Here is a 13,549-nt window from a genome sequence, read left to right as displayed (position 1 = left end):
CTCCTGATCAGAAAGCGGGGGTGCATGTGTCCCACGGTCCTGGATGGGGAGCGTGTGGGTAAAGAGCAAACAGCATGACCGTCCCAGGCCTCCATCTTTCACCTCCCGCCCCTCATAACTGTTCCCAGTGAGTCACGACTGCTTGCGTGAGTTTAGCAGCTGCCCTCGGTAATTTTTACATAATATTTATGAAACCTTCCTGTAACTGTGACTCATTCTCCTGCTTCTACTCAGAATTTTGTTAAAGCCTTGTGTTTTCAGGGAGCCATGGCAAGGCCTTTCAGAGAACTCAATTAAGGAAGGCAGGTGGTTAGGGCCGTGTTTTGCAGCAAATGGCACAGCCCTGAAGCTCCGGGATGGAAGCTAATCCGTCTCTTTCATATTTCCCCCTTTATTTTTGGAATCAAAAAAGCAATTCATGTGACACCCTTGTCGAAATACTCCACGGTGATATGAATGTATAAGGCAAAGCTATACAGTTCTTAATTTAATTTTATTTTATGTTGCCTTTCCCCTCCCACCACTCTTGGCACATAAGTAACCATGGTAACTGTCCAGTATATTCTGGGATTTTCCATATAAACATGTACATCTTAATTCATTTAGTGAATCACAGTCACATCGTCCCTATAGGAGTACATGCTCGGCATGGATATTTAGGCTTACAGATGTCAAATAACTCATCCAAAGTTTTTGCGTATGTGTACGTCTACCCATCTATCGTCCGTCCGTCCATCCGTCCGTCTGTCCGTCTGTCCGTCCGTCCGTCCCTCTGTCTGTCTGTGTAGTGTGTACACAAGCATAACTACATACGTGCCACAATGTACACGTGGACATCAGAGAATAACTTGTAGGAGTTTGTAAGGGGAGGTGCTAATACTAAGGTCCAGTTCTCTCATTGGTTCTTGACTTGTCAATAAAGAAGGGGAGGAGTTGGGGCAATTGCTGGACAGAAGGTACAGGTGGAACTTCTGGGTCCCAAGAGAAAAAGGCACCCAGGGAAAGGGAGAGGGGCTTTTGTTCCTGCCAGGCTTTGGGATGAGAAGCAGCTGCAATCGTGTAAGATCTCCAGGCAGCCAGGGCCTGTGTCTCTGCTGCTGGCGGGTTGCCAGAGAGATGTTTGGCAGGGATTGGTTGAAACAGGCCACTGAGTTGGGGCGGAAGGAGAGATAGAGATAATAAATTAATAAGAACACAATTTCCAGGCAGGAGATCCCTGCGCCCAGAAATGGTGCCATGAAAGGCAAGCTGTAAAGTGACATGCTGAGTGTGTGTGTGTCCTTTATCCGAGGATTCAAGGGTTTCGGGAGTGAGCTGGTGGAGCGGTCAGCTCCTGGAACAAAGGTGGGTAGGAAAGAGAAGCCGGGCCAGTGCTGGTGGCGCCCATCCAGCTAAACCGGGTGGAACAAAAGGGAGTGGGAGGGGCTGGTAGCGCAGCATCTCCGGGAAAAGGCGGTAGGTAGGGTGATTTAAATCTACAGGCAACAGGAGCTGCCTCTCTCCTTCCACTGTGCAGATTCCAGGGATGGAACATCGGGCTTTTAGCAACAGGTGGCTTTACCCACCAAGCCATCTCATTGGCCCCTCCGTGTATATTTCAGACGCAAGTGACATCATAAAATGATACCATGAGCCGTAAAGTGTAGCTCACATTTACAGTTCAAGATATTTGGGCTTAGAGAACAGAGAACTCCTTCACGTTCACAAGCCTGCAGAGCCCACCGCTGGTTGTCTCTGACCTTGAACCGGCCTCTTCCCAGCATCTCTTTCTTCCCAATCTGCTCGGTAGGGCATCAACTCGCCAAGCCTTTGTGACTATGCATTCCAATCCTTTAAAGTTACCTCTTCCTCCGTACACACGCGCACATGCGTAGGTGTGTATTCGTTTTACATTATCTGTCATGTGTGCTCGTGCACATGCACACGTGCACGGGTGCCATGGTGCAAGTGTGGAGGTCAGAGGACGGCTTGCTGGAGTTGGTTCTCTCCTTCAACCATGGGGGGTTTAAACTCAGGTCTTCAGGCTCAGAGGCGCAAGTCTGCTAATAAAATGCTAATATGACAGCAGTGATTGGTCATGGGGCTGATTACCTCAGCTTATCACAAGTTAGAGGCCTGAGAAGACAGAACCCCAACTAAGTAAATGACCCACCAGACTGGCCTATGGGCAAGCCTGTGAAAGGGCCCTGTTTATCGTGGGTGGTGCCACCTCTCTAGGTGGGTGGCTCTGGGTTCGAGAAGAGAGCAGGCTAAGCAAGCCATGAGGAATAACCCAGTAAGTGGCAGGCTTCCATGGCCTCTGCATCAGCTCCTGCCTCCAGTTTCTTGTCCTGTTTGACTTCTGCCGTGGCATCCCTCAGTAAGGTAAGCCAAATATACCTGTTTCTCCAAGCTGTTGGTAATCATGATGTTTTATCACAGCCAGTAGAAAGCCTAACTGTCACAGTTGCCCAAGAAACTGACACGTAATTTCCTCCAGTGGGGCTCATTCAAATACGTCGCCACCAACTTTCTATTTTCAATGGTTTTCTTCACTTCTCAAGCTTGGCTATCCTGGGACTTGCTCTGTAGACCAGGCTCGCCCATACTCAAAGATCTGCCTGTCTCTGTCTCCCAGTGCTGGGATTAAAGGGGTGAGTCACTACACCCACCCCTAAACCTTTCTTTAATTCCTCTTCACAGATTGGGTGGTTAACTGGGCGGAGTCTGGCCCTGGGGTCACCACTCCCTTCATCTCACTTAGCATCAGGTCTTTCTTTTTACCTTTTTGAGCACCAGACTTGTCTCTGTTACACTTTCTGATGCTCCTTTCCCCTCAAGCTGTACATTTTTTCTTCAGCCTGCTCCCTTTCCTTATAGGGTCTACAAAGCCGTGGCCGCTGTGACCAAGCAATACAGTCAATTCTCATCTTTCTAGAAGTCTTATCTGCCAAGGTTGTTAATTCATAACTATTTGATTTAGGCTCAGATAGATTCTTTTTGGACAAGGAAGGCAGCCACATTCTTCGCCAAAATATCACAATAATGGTCTTTAGGCTACATACTAATGTTTTTCTTTTCTTAAAACTCTTAAACCAGGATCCCACAGTTCAAAACCCTCAGCACCACCGTCTTTCATACTCCTACTAGGATGGCCATTGAGGGCTTCAAACCCTCAACTCCTTCCCTAATCCAAAGTCCACTTTCCTCCAAACAAAAGCACGGTCAGGCCTAACACAGCAGTACCACCATCCCTGGTACCAACTTTTGTCTTAATTAGGGTTTCTATTGCTGTAAAGAGACACCATGGCTCGTACAAAGGAAAACATTTAATTGGGGCTGGCTTACAGGTTTAGAGATTTGTTTAGTCCATTATCGTCATGGCGGGAAGCATGGTGACATGCAGGCACACATGGTGCTGGGGAAGGGGCTGAGAGGTCTACATCTGGATCAGCAGGAACCAGGAAAACACTGGAAGTGGCTTGAGCATTTGAAACCCCAGTGCCCAGCCTCAATGACACATTTCCTCCAGCCAGGCCAGGTTTTCTAATCCCTGTCAAGTGGTGTCATTTCCTAATGACTGAGCATTCAAATCTGTGAGCCTGTGGGGTCACGCCTATTCAAGCCACCACGGTCTGCGTTTTCTTCATGGGTCAGTTCAGGCCTTGCTGCTGTGGTCATATGATGCCACATGATGGTGTTGGGTCCTTTCTGGGTTATCTCATCTGTAGATAATGTCTGTCTGTCCATCAGTAGAGACTTTTTTGTCTGTTTTTTTCTTTAATCACAAAGTATTGTCTGATTTCTACGCTTTATAGGAATTAACTTTCTCCTTATACTTAAAAAGACAATTCAGGTGGAGACATTTCAGGATGAGGTAAACACGTGGAAAAAGGCCATTGTTCTTGGTGAAGTTACTGCTCTGGGCCGCATTGGATCAGGCTTAATTCAGTGAAGTCACTCACACCCCACTTCCCATCACCAAGCTGAAACTAAACTCACTTGCCACCACAGAGGTCAGAGGTCAAAACCAGAGAGACAACAGGGACATTTCCCAAGCAGCTAGTATAACGGGATTTTTTTCTCTGTGGTTTAATTCTTATATAAAAAAGTCAACCTGACGTAGCCCATGCCAAAGTTCTGTCTCCACTTCCATACTTAAAGTAAAAATAAATTTGAAATGATTTATCTATTTTTTGCTTTTTTTCAGCTTTCATTATTATCATTATCATTATCATTATATTTTTGCACGGGTGTTTTACCTGCATGTATGTTTGTGTACTGTGTGTGTGTGCCTGTGGAGCCAAAAGAGGGCATTGGATCCTCTGGAACTATAGTTACAACACTTGGGAGCTGCCTTGTTGGCACTGGGAATCTGACCCAGGACCTCCAGAAGAGCAGTCAGCGCTCTTAACCACTGAGCCATCCCTTCAGCCCTAGTTTCTGTTCCTTCAGCCTATAAAACCAACCCATCCTTGGCTCACTGAAAATCTTGATTCTCTCTTTTTTTTTTTTTTTTTTGGACTGAAATGTTGCCCGAGCCTTGGGTCACATAAGGCTCTAATAACGATCGTTAAATTTTTATAACCGCCTCCTTTGATGGATAGCAGCTACCCTTGCTCCTCATGAAAATCTCTGGCTAGACTCAGGTCTTTGATGGTTTTCCGCTGAACTCGTCTTTGAGGGCTGGCAAATGATAATGTAATCGCAAACCCAGAACCCGCCTCTTCCTCCATCTTAATCAGTTGTCAGTTAACCCTCATTCTTCTAAGTATTTTTTTCTTTTGCTGTATTTACTTACCCATCTCTCTTTGCTCAGGACAACAGACTCCGACTCCCAGCTTCTCTGACAGCTCCTAGTTCTTATTCTCTTCCACCCTTGGTCAGTCGAGAGCTCAGCTGGTCCCAGATTTAGCCAGTGTGAAGCGCTCCTTTTACATGTTCTAAGCATAGCCTAACGACGTGTGCCTGGCTCACCCCATTCCTTCCCTTCCCCAGCCCTGAAATCAGCCATGTCTCTGATGAGTTCTTTTCCTCAGTGAGGATGTTTAGAGTTTAGACTCTGGCAACAGCTGCCTCCAGGCCCTTTCAGGAAACACACTTATATGTGCATGGGTTCATGCCCACGACTCCTACTCCAGGGCATCACAGTCTGGGTTTATATTTCATACGGGGACTTCTCAGACTGAGAAGAATACCATACATATATATTGTATTGGTGCAAGAGGCATCCTGAGATGACTCCAGAAAAAGGGGGCCATCTTAACTCACTGAGAGAGCATTGCCATGGCTATCTGTGTATGTGTGTTTCTCTGTATGTCTCTCTGTGTGTATATGTATATATGTGTGTCTGTGTACGTATGTGTGTATCTCTCTCTGTGTGTTGTGTATGTGTGTCTGTGGATGTGTGTGAGTATGTGTGCATGCATGTAATTGTGTGTGTATGTATGTGTGTGTGATTGTGTTTGTTGTGTATGTGTGTGTCTCTGTGGGTATGTGTGTCTCTCTCTCTGTGTGTTGTGTATGTGTGTCTGTGGATGTGTGTGAGTATGTGTGCATGCATGTAATTGTGTGTGTATGTATGTGTGTGTGATTGTGTTTGTTGTGTATGTGTGTGTCTCTGTGGGTATGTGTGTCTCTCTCTCTGTGTGTTGTGTATGTGTGTGAGTATGTGTGCATGCATGTGATTGTGTGTATATGTATGTGTGTGTGATTGTGTGTTTGTTGTGTATGTGTGTGTCTCTGTGGGTATGTGTGTATCTCTCTGTGTACGAGAGTGTATGTATGTATGTGTTTGTGTGTGAGTGTGTATTATGTATGTGCGTGTATGTTTGTGTGTGTGCATGTGCTTGTGTGTATGTGTGTGTGCATGCATGTGTGTGTCTGTGTGTGTAAGTGCATGTGTGTGTGCATGTATGTGTGTGCATGTGTGCATGCATGTGCATATGTGTGTGTACCACAGCATGTGGCAGTCAGGCGACATGTGTTGCCTGTTAGTCCTTTCCTTCCATTGTGTGGGTCCTAGAGATTGCACTCAGGTTGTGAGGCTTGCATGGTGTAGTGGTTTGGATCAGAATGCCCCCCCGCCCCCATAGGCTCAGATATTTGAATATTTGGTTCCTGGTGGCTGGTGTTGTTTGGGGAGGTTTAGTTGGTGCAGCCTTGCTGGAGAAAGTATGTCAGTGGGGGCAGGCTTTGAGATAAAGCTTCCATCAGTTCCTGCTCTCTCTGCTTTGTGCTTATGGCTGAGGATACGAAGTCTCAGCTCTGGCTGCCATGCCTGCTGCCATTGCCATACATAGCTGCCTCAGTGGCTTCTTATTTCCATGGGGCCACAGCTAAGATAAACCCTCTCCCATGTAAGTTGTCTTGGTTGTGTGTTTTAGCACAGCAGCAGGAAGGAACTAAGTCACCTGGCAAGTGCTCTCTCACCAAATCGTCTCAGTGTCCCTGAGCCTGGCCTTTCCCAGGGGCCTGGGCCTGGGCCTGGAACTCAGGTCCTTGTCCTCAAGGCAAACACTGATGGCTGAGCCATTCCCCAAGCCCCACATGTATTAATAAGAGAAGGTGTGTATCTCTATCCACACAGCAGAAATGCCACAGGACAGTGTCTATTCAACATTACACCCCCCCCCCGCCCCAGTCCATGTCAGTGGTTTGAGGTCAGCTTCAGAAGGAGCGGTTATACAGAAGAAAGGGAAAGTGCTTTGAATCAGGGTTCTCCCCTCCCCAGATCCCACAGAGCGCTTCTTGTTAAACACCCTGTAAGACATCACTGCCCACCAATGGATCTGTCTCTTCTAGCACCCAGCACCCAAACCCTTACCTCCTCCATAGTTCTTAGCTTTATTTTATACATCTGCTTACTTGTGACCCATGAAGGCATCCTTCCACCTACCTGCTGTTTCGTCTCACCCGCAATGGTGGTGTTCATAGATTGCCGTCTAATAGACTGTTGACGCAGGAACTGCAGGAGGCTTCTGAGGCTGTCATAGCAGCTGGGAAGAGGCTGACCCCAAGTACTTTTGAAAGGCTCTGGAGGGAGAAGAGTGATCAGTTAATAAGACAGAGAAGGGATAGTTCAGGGAGGGGGAGAACGGGAGCTCTCAGATTTGGGGGGAATTGGAGTTCTCCTGGGACCTTGGGCTGTCTGAGAATATCTGGTTGTCAAGGTAGGGTTGATTTTCTGCTTGCCTTCTCCCAGGAGGCATTCAGTGTGCTAAACAGTAGGATTTTTCACTTTCCATTAAATCATAAATGCCAATAATTATAAATAGAAATGTGTTTTAGAATGTGGCCTTTTTGCTCGCCCACTGTGTGGCCTCTTCTCTCACGGTGCTCGAAAGCACTTTGCCTCCGGTGTTAGAAATGTTAAGGGCACGGAAGGGTTACCGAGGGAGACGTACACTTGCTCTTTCCAAGGCCTGGCCCCGGGCACTGGGAACCTAATGCCTGCTTTTGTCAGGGCTCGTACAGATAAACATTGATGACTGTGTAGGAGTGGAAAGGGGCCCTCTAGTTCTTCACCTATTATGATGGTCGGGACCCAGATTCTCAAACTGAAGGTCACTCAGAGAAAATCATAGGAAAGTTAATTGTAGCTTAACATGACGTGGTTAGCTCACAGGTGAAGACCTAAAGCCCCAGGGAACTTGATGTGTTTGGTCTTGATGAGGTATCCAGGGCTGTGGAGAGAGAGGCAGCACAAAGGGTCTGTTCTGATGACAACAGACTGAGGGGACCCAGCAGGACAGTCTGTTTAGGTTTTTCTCTTCCTTGCAGTTCTTTTTCTTTTATCTGGGGTGAGAAGCAGAAAGGCAGGCAAGTGAGACTCCGGGGAGAAAGGAGAGAGGAGGCAGGACTCTCTAGAGATGCTATGGCTGGCTCTGAGCACAAAGGCTTTCTATGACATGTCTTGGGGAAGAGCTTTCTTTTTTTTCTGTTCAACTTCCTTTTAAAAAGTTGTGTGTGGTATATGTGTGTATGTGGTGTACATGTGAGTATGTGTGTGTGTACGAGTGTGTGGTGTATGCATGCATGTGTGCATGTGTGTGTTCTACGTGTGTGCATATTTCTGTGTGCGCAAGTATTTGGTCTATGCATGCATGTGTGCATTCATGTGTATGTGGTATATCTGTGTACATGTGTGTGCATGTATGTGTATGTGTGTGCATGTGTCTGTGTGTACGAGTGTGTGGTGTGTGTGTGTGCATGTGTGCATCTGTGTGTGTTCTACCTGTGTACATGTGTGTGCATGTGGGTGTATACATATCGTGTTCTGCAGGTTGGCGTCAAGTGTTTCGCTCGATTGATTTCTATTAATTAATTAATTAATTAATTAATTTGTTTCTGAGACAGGGTCTCACTGTGTCACCATGCCTGCCTTGGGACTTGCTCTGTAGACCAGGCTGGCCCCAAACACACAAGATCTGCCTGCCTACTGTGACCAGCTCAATCTTGGTTTTTCAGGTAGTGTCACTCACTGAGCCTGAAGCTTGTGGATTCAGTTGGCTAGACTAACTGACTAGGAAACCCCAGGGATCCTCCTGTCTCTGCCTCTTCAGTGCTGGCATGGTTGGCACACACTGCCATGCCTGGCTTTTTATAAAGGTGATGGGGGCAGGGGTTCATACTTAGGCTGTGCTTACACAGCAGACACCTTACTCACCCGTCTCTCTAGCCTGGGAACTCAGCTTTGTGTGACTCACTTTGGGAGAGGGAATCAGGAGGACCCTTGCATGCAGCCTCCCAAGGGGCCCCACTTGAGGTGCTATGTTCTAACCCAGCATCAGAGAAAAGGTGGTTTTGCCATAAAATGATAGCATTGCACTTGGCTATAGGCTCCTGTTTCCCTCGTCCTCAGCAGACATGATATTATTCCCACACTGTGGGAAAACACAGGCTTGACCTGAGGTAGTCTCAGCTTCCAGCTCACTGTGTGGAAAACTCTCCTGTGTTCTCAGGGCCTCATTTTCCTCCATGGTTGAAGACAGAAAATTAGAGAACTGAGGAGAAAAACGTGTATCCCCCCATCCCCCTCAGATCTCATTGGCTTTCCCTTCTCACCTCAAGGTTATCAGCCCGGTTTCTCTGCTGGGGTTTTGGTCTGTGAATGTCAGGTGATCATTCTCTGTGAGCGGCAACAGTGGTTTGTTCCTGTGTCCTCTGCTTCTCAAGGCCTCTGAAGAAGATAGTCTGAGAGCTCTCCTGCCTGGCAGCGGCCTGCACCCAGGTATATTTGCCTCTGTCATTCCTCATCAGAAATGTTTGGCTGAGTGCCTGCTCTGTCTGTTCCAGACTCTGTGGCACACCATGGAATGTAGGGGGGGAACATGGCAACTGGATCTCTCCTGGGGTGCAAGGTGTCTCCAGCTAGGGTTCCGCTTCCTGAACTGAGGGCTTCTGTTTGTCCTCCATACCTGCCCTCACCTCTCTGCATCTGTTCACTGTCTCAGGGGGCTGCTCATACCAGAGTCTTGCTTGTCCTTGCCTCTGATTGCTTCAGCAGTTTTTCTGACTGCCACTCTGCGCCTGTCAACAATACTCAACTCTTTTCAAAACAGACTTTCCTGGGTCTCTCTCACAGCCTCTCTCTCCTCTCTGTCTTTGGGTTTAGTTCCCGTGTTTCTTACTGCCTTTCATACCCCATCTTGTAAATAATACCTTTGTGACTATCTTCTTTTGAAGTTACGTCAGTCTGGAAGGCCCATCTGTTTTCTGACTTGGTTCACCGCGCAGCCCTTGTGTACAGTGAATTGTGGGTTGCCAAGGCATTCAAAAGCATTCACAGAATTCTCTATGAAACCCATGGTGTCTAATGAAGAGTGAATTACAGCTTAAGATTTCTCTATGTTGCCTGTCTCCGGAAGGGTTTTCTCAGTAGAAACTTTCCGCTATACAATGTGGTATAAATTATTACTAAAAAGCCTTTTCCACAGTGAACACATTGATAAAGCCTCTGCTCGGCATGGATTTTGCAATGCTTAATGAGATGTAAACCTTGGCTGAGTGCTTCCCACCTTTCCTTCCCAGGGCCTTTACTCAGGCAGACAGGCAGAGTTCCCCTTCTACAGTCAGAAAGCATATCATTAACTCCATATCTCAGTCTCACTTTTTAGTTGTAGAGTCTCCTGTATGGGGAAGGCTCTTCCTTGACTGTGTTCCTGGGTGCTTTTACTCCATTCTTGGCAGAGCTATAGCAGAACAACTTTGCATCGTGGAAGAGACAATGTTAAGTTTTATAGTTTCCGGAACAATTAATCTGATAGATTATTTCTTTGTCCGTGAAATGAGCCAATTTAAGTCAGATTAAATTATATTAAATGCGGGTTTATTGGGAAGGGAGAGAGAGGAGAGGAGAGGGAGAAAAGAGAGAAAGAAAGAGTATGTGTACAGAGAGAGGAGGGAGAGAGCGAAAGAGAGTGAAAGACACAGAGAGGGAGGGAGAGAGAGAGAGAGAGAGAGAGAGAGAGAGAGAGAGAGAAAGAAGACCAAAATGTCTGGACTATATAGGGAAAAGCAGGGGGAGGAGCAGCCCAGCCCCCTGGACCAGAAAGTTCAGGGTTGGGGGCAGGGTATGCCAGGCAGGGACTGAGGGATGCTGGGAGAACCTGGAGGCCAGGTCTGCTTTGGTGTGTGAAATATGCATCCCAGCCCTTTGTCCTAGGGTCCAAAACTAAACACGATAAAGTCTATTTTATGCTTCAGATTTGTTCTAAGGATGTCACAGAATGGGATTTTAGTTCCTGGGGGAAATGTGTTGACAGATTAAGCCCATGTCAATACATCTTTTTCCATTCTTCCTGGGCTGTGGTTGTGGTTGTAGCTGGGTGTTGTTCATATGCAAAATCCTCCTCACTTTCCTAGCTGCTGTAGGCCAGGGCCCCACTTTTGGAGATTATGAAAAATAGAATAAAAAGCAGATTTTTTTAAAAAAAAATCTTTCCACTTACATAAGGAACAAACATCTTCAAAACCATGCTGTCTGGAGTGGACTCCTTCGCTTCAGTGTTCGAGTAATCTCCAATGCAAATGTCCTTCTTGTTCCATCTCCTTCTTCCCAAGCACCTCCATCCCCCACCCAGGAGCCGAGGACTGAACCCTGGGCCTGGTGCTTGCCAGGCAAACTCTCTACCACCGAACCAAACCCCCAATCCCTCATCTCTCCCTTTTGACATTTTAAAAATTGACTTTATTGTTTGTGTGGTGTGTGTGTGTGTGTGTGTGTGTGTATGTACAGTCATGCATAACCGTAACATGAATGTGGAGGTTAGAGGAGAACTTTGTGGGTTGATTCTCTCCTTCCACTTGACATGAGCCCCAGGGACTGAGCTCAGATGCTGAGGTGTGTGCACCAAGAGATCAAACACGTTACCTAATCTATGCAATGGGAGACCTTGGCGATGATTTTAAACAACCCCTATACTTAAGCAGCTTTGTAACACTGTAATGGTGTTGGCAACCTCACTTCACATGTGTCCTCTTTCTGAGACCCAGGCTCAAGAAATAGTCTCTACTTGGGAAATTCTAGGCTGTCAGGGGCAGGAATCCAAGAAAAAAATGTTAAAGCTTCTTTATTGGACATAGAAATATTTTATTTGTTTATATCTCATTACCTAGAACATGGTGCAAAATCTAGGGGCTGGGGCCAGATCTCTCCAAGTGGATGGGCTCAGGTCTCTCTAGAAGTGTGGAGTCAGGTCTCTCTAGAAGTGTGGAGTTAGGTCTCTCCGGAGGGGTGGGGTCAGGTCTCTCCGGAGGGGCGGGGTCAGGTCTCTGACATATGAGTTACATGCTATCAAGCAGTTTGTATACACGTATGACAGGAAGGAACCAACAATGAGGATCACGAGTTTAAGTAACACGTATTCCTTTTTCCTTTAAGACCTGTGTCTTGTAAACTGCCATTTTTCCATGTTGTCCTGATGGCAAGTCTTTAGTTCCTGTGCTGGCCATCGCCCTAGAGATTACATTGCCGGCATCTAGGAGACTGTATTCAACTCTCTTTTGTTGAAATTCTGTTTCTTACTTCCATGTTAATTGTCTGGCTTAGTATTTCATTTTAATCACCATTATAATGACCACATAATATAACAAGAAACAAATAAAGTCCCCCTTTGCCTACGGCAGGGTCATTGCAGTAATTAGTGTATTGTACAACGTTTGAGAAGTCTGTCTACTAAATTTTGTATTCATAAGACATGTGGAAAGCTTTACTCTTTGTTTGTCAACATGTGTTTTAATGTAAGTGGACTGATGCTGCAGTTCTGATTCTGCAACCTACTTTTTGTTTGTTTGTTTGTTTGTTTTAAACTTGGAACTCTTACCCTGCTCAATTGTATTTTTACCTCTGACTTTGGGGGCATTTCAGGACATTGCTATCTTAGGATTATTCCAGAACTTTCATGATAGCTCACAGTTGTTTCCAAATCCTCACCTCTGGGCGTTACTAGAATGTATTTTTTTCCTACGTGCTCTGTCTCAGATACATTTGATGACCATGCCCTATCGAAAGCTAAATAGACAGCCAAACTCACCTCCAGAGGATTTTATCCGTTCACAGTTCCAGGAGCAGAGGGACCCCGTGACCCTGTCTCTTATGTGCTCAGTGACAAAGGGTGTTCTCTAGATTTTCAGTTTGGACCAGTCTGCAGGTGGAAAATGGTTCTTTGCTGTGCTTCATGTAGCAGTTAATGGTTTTGAAAATCAGACATAAACTTTTCCTTTAGATGAAACCTGGTGGAGTCAGGAGAGGCAGGGACATGGTCTAAGAGCCAAAGTTCAGTGGTGATGCCTCTCTCTGTTCCTGCCCTTCCCCCCCCCATCCCCCCATCCCCGCACACACTGGTTCCCTAAACTCTTCCCTCACATAGAGCCAGTCATAGAAGTAAGTTCAGGGTTGCAACAAAGGAAAAAGCCCACCGCTCTGAGTGAAGTGCCTGGACAAGGCCAACTTCACATCTTGGCCAAGAGGGCGTCTGTGGAAGAGCACACACACACAGAATACATTTGAGCTTCATTCTAACTCAGGCGCTGACTGTGTCTTTTCCCCATTGGCTGAGATCAGACCCACTGCCTTGTTAGTTGGCTAGTCTGAAAAGAATTGGTATGTAGGAAACGGGGGTGGGGTGGGGGTGGGGGGGTGGGGGTGGGGGATGGGGAAAGGAGAAACCTCTCTAAGGAGAAAAGGTTCACAGTGCTAGCCATCAAAATCTGGGAATATAGCAGTGAGTCTTTATATAAACAAAGATTTAGCCAGGTTGGAGGTGAGGTAGAATGTTTGCATAAAAGTCTTAGAAGGTTGGGGGACGTGTAAAGAGATTTGAATTCTTTGTTCTAAACACAGTATGGTTTTTGACAGGAATAATTCACATTTACTATCTATTCCTAGTTGATACTGGAGACATCCCTAGGACAGGGCTTTGCTTTGCTTGTTCTTAGTGCCACGCAGGTGAGTGGGTATGTTTTCACCCCAGCAGGTGAAATACAGAAACAGATGGGACCTTACATAGTCTCACCTTCCTGTCCCGCGGCGGTTCCTCAGATCTCAGCTGAGGAGCTGACTCAAACA

Source organism: Arvicanthis niloticus, chromosome 2 (genome assembly GCF_011762505.2).
Source record: "Arvicanthis niloticus isolate mArvNil1 chromosome 2, mArvNil1.pat.X, whole genome shotgun sequence".
Taxonomy (NCBI): Eukaryota; Metazoa; Chordata; class Mammalia; order Rodentia; family Muridae; genus Arvicanthis; species Arvicanthis niloticus.
Note: the sequence above shows the minus strand (reverse complement) of the source record.